Genomic DNA, 2,550 nt, shown 5'->3' with positions numbered 1-2,550 from the left:
GCCATGTATGTACAAGTGCCTGTGGAAGCCAGACTAGGGAGCCAGACCCCTGGAGCTAGAGTTATAGGTAGTTGTGAGCTGCCCAACATGGGTCCTCTGTAAAAGCATTGTGCATGCACTCTTAACTGATGAGGCATCTCTCTAGACCCAAAAACTTACTAAGTTTAATACTCTCTGATATCTACTTCTTTTATGAAATGTTGGTTATGGCCCATTAAATTTCTTTTGCACTTTGTGAGCAGGTATGACTTGGCATCTAAAGACCCTGGTGACAGTTAAGGTTGCAACTCTGAAGTCAGGCTCAGTACTAGTCTCCTCTCTCTTTCTGAGACAAGGTCTCATTATGTATATCAGGCTAGCTTTGAATCTCATAGCGATCTGCCTGCCTCTGCCTCTCCAGGGCTGGAGTTAAAGACAGGTACTACTACATCCAACCTGATTCCATCTCTTTTGGTTTGAGACAAGTAATACCTATAGATCTCGTTTTCTCCATTTGTAAAATGGGACCTTAGTAGTACTTACCTTGTGGGCCCCACCTGCAAATGAAATCAGAAGTGAGATAATGTAGGGACTGGGAATATGGCTCAGCTGGCAGCATTCTTGTCTACCATGCATGAGGCCGTGGGTTTGATCCCCAGCACACAGAAACTGGGCATGGGGGCCCAGACCTATAATCCTAACACTTGGGAGAAAGTTTTAGGAGTTCAAGGTTATCCTTAGCTGTATAATGAATTGGAAGCTAGAGTGGACTACAAGAGATCCTGTAGAAAGAAAGGAAGAAAGGAGAGAGATAATGTAGGTGTAAGTGGTAAGTCCTGGGTATACTGAGGAAAGGGCCAAAGCACTCAATCTTGGGGGATGAGGGATGAAGGAAATGTTGCGACTAAAAAGAGTAACAGGAATTACTCAGATGACTTTTTCCAGCAGGTGAGAAGAGAGAACTGAAGAAAGTTCTGGCCAGAGGGTGCAGTGTTTGCAAAAAGTTTCAAAATGGCACAATTCCCTGATTTATAAGACCCAAGAACCTTCCAGTCCTTCTGCAGCCTGAGAGAAGTTATGTGGCAAGTGAGGTCAGAGATGGCACCATGGGTGAGGTCATCAAGGGCCTTAAAACCACCACAAAGAATTTTAGACATGGGCCTAAATGTAATGGGGTCTAATTAAGTGTCCTAAACAGAGAAATAATATGATTTAAAAAAAAAAAAAAAAAAAGACCATTCAAGCTGAAGTGTGCAGAATGGGCTGGAGACAGCAACTCTAGAGGCAGGAAGACCATGAGGAATCTAGGGCAACAGCATCTCCCTACTAGTAGTCTAACCAAGGTAAGAAGTGACAGGCAACAGCTTTGAAGATTTCAGTGGATGCATGAACTTGAGGAGTGTGGATTATTCCAACAGGGATGGTTGTCGACGGTGACACTGTCTTAGAAAACACGAGAGAACAAGACATTCAATATTTGAGGAAAATGTGTTCTTGAAAATGAATATTTATTAAACTGTTTTCTGACACCCTGTGGGACATTTTGTAATTATCTAATGCACACTGTGGTGCTGTGGTGTGCAAAAAAAATTCTCCAGGAACGGGAGGGGGTGGCAAGAAGTGTTAAAAATGCTGGTTCCTAGTCCAGCATGCTAAGATTCTAGTATCCATTGAAGCTCAGAGTTTAATTTATGCATCAGTGATTCTGATGGACATAGTCTGCTGATTACACTTAAAACTAACCAGATCTTTCATATGTCCCCAATCTCTATTTTCCCACTGTTACCTCTCTTTTCTTAGGCACGCACTTACTGCTTCATATAAGCTCCAGGAGAGCAAGAATTTTAAATTTAAAAAAGAATTTTCTTAAATAGGATTTGGTCTGCTAACAGGTGCATCTTCAGGGCCCCTCTTAGAACGTTTACCTAACGACCGAGCGAATAAATGATCGTATTGCTCTGAACAAAACTTTAAAATATCTGCGTAAGGCTTTGAAATATAGAAGCAAAGGCCATTTCAAAGGGCGTGGGGAGAGGATGGACGGGCCGAGCCGCGCCGAGAAAAATGTGGGGGAGCCCCCTGACCCCCGGTAAGTCCCAATTCCCCGCGCTGGGGAAGCTAGGGAGCGAAAAGTACTCTCCAGATTAGCAACCATTTTGGGCAGCGTACGCCACTCTTGGAGGCGCCCCGGGTGTGCTCCTCCCGCTCTCCTAGTTCCGGGCCCAGCGGGCGCTCGGCAGCCGCAGGAAAAAACGGCGAGGCGGCCGGGGTCTGCGGAGCACCGCCGAAAGCCCCCTCCCCGGCGGCCGCCAGCACCGTGCCGAATTTGCCATCATGGCGGCCTCCGGGTGGGGAAGCCGAGCCGTGCGTCGCGTGCGTGCCTCCTCCTTCCCCTCCCCCTCCTCGGCGGCCGCGGCGGCGGCAGAGGCGGCAGCGCTCGCCATTGCCGCTGGTGGCAGGAGGCTGCGAGGAGCCGGCGCGGTCGCAGTCTCCACGGCGCAGGCCCACGGTAGCGCAGCCGCTCTGAGGTGAGTGCCCTACCGCGCAATCTCCAGCTATTTCAGCCCCGGC

At 48.2% G+C, this 2,550-nt stretch overlaps 1 protein-coding gene across 12 annotated transcripts in view; it reads left to right on the top strand.

Moving 5' to 3' along the window:
* Positions 1-2,371: 2,371 nt before the first annotated feature.
* The window catches only part of Nrf1 (nuclear respiratory factor 1), a 128,177-nt gene continuing 127,998 nt past the window's right edge, over positions 2,372-2,550 (top strand). For 5 of the 12 annotated variants that reach the window (XM_029570020.1, XM_029570016.1, XM_029570018.1 and 2 more), the window contains exon 1: positions 2,373-2,507. The gene's annotated coding sequence lies outside the window, so the exon portion shown is untranslated. Of the gene's footprint in view, positions 2,508-2,550 lie in introns of all 12 variants that reach the window. The other 7 variants (XM_008846355.3, XM_008846354.3, XM_008846356.3 and 4 more) reach the window with 3 other exon arrangements.

Source organism: Nannospalax galili, unplaced genomic scaffold (assembly GCF_000622305.1).
Source record: "Nannospalax galili isolate Female #2095 unplaced genomic scaffold, S.galili_v1.0 scaffold660, whole genome shotgun sequence".
Lineage (NCBI taxonomy): Eukaryota > Metazoa > Chordata > Mammalia > Rodentia > Spalacidae > Nannospalax > Nannospalax galili.
Note: the sequence above shows the minus strand (reverse complement) of the source record. Positions and strands in the feature narration are given on the sequence as shown.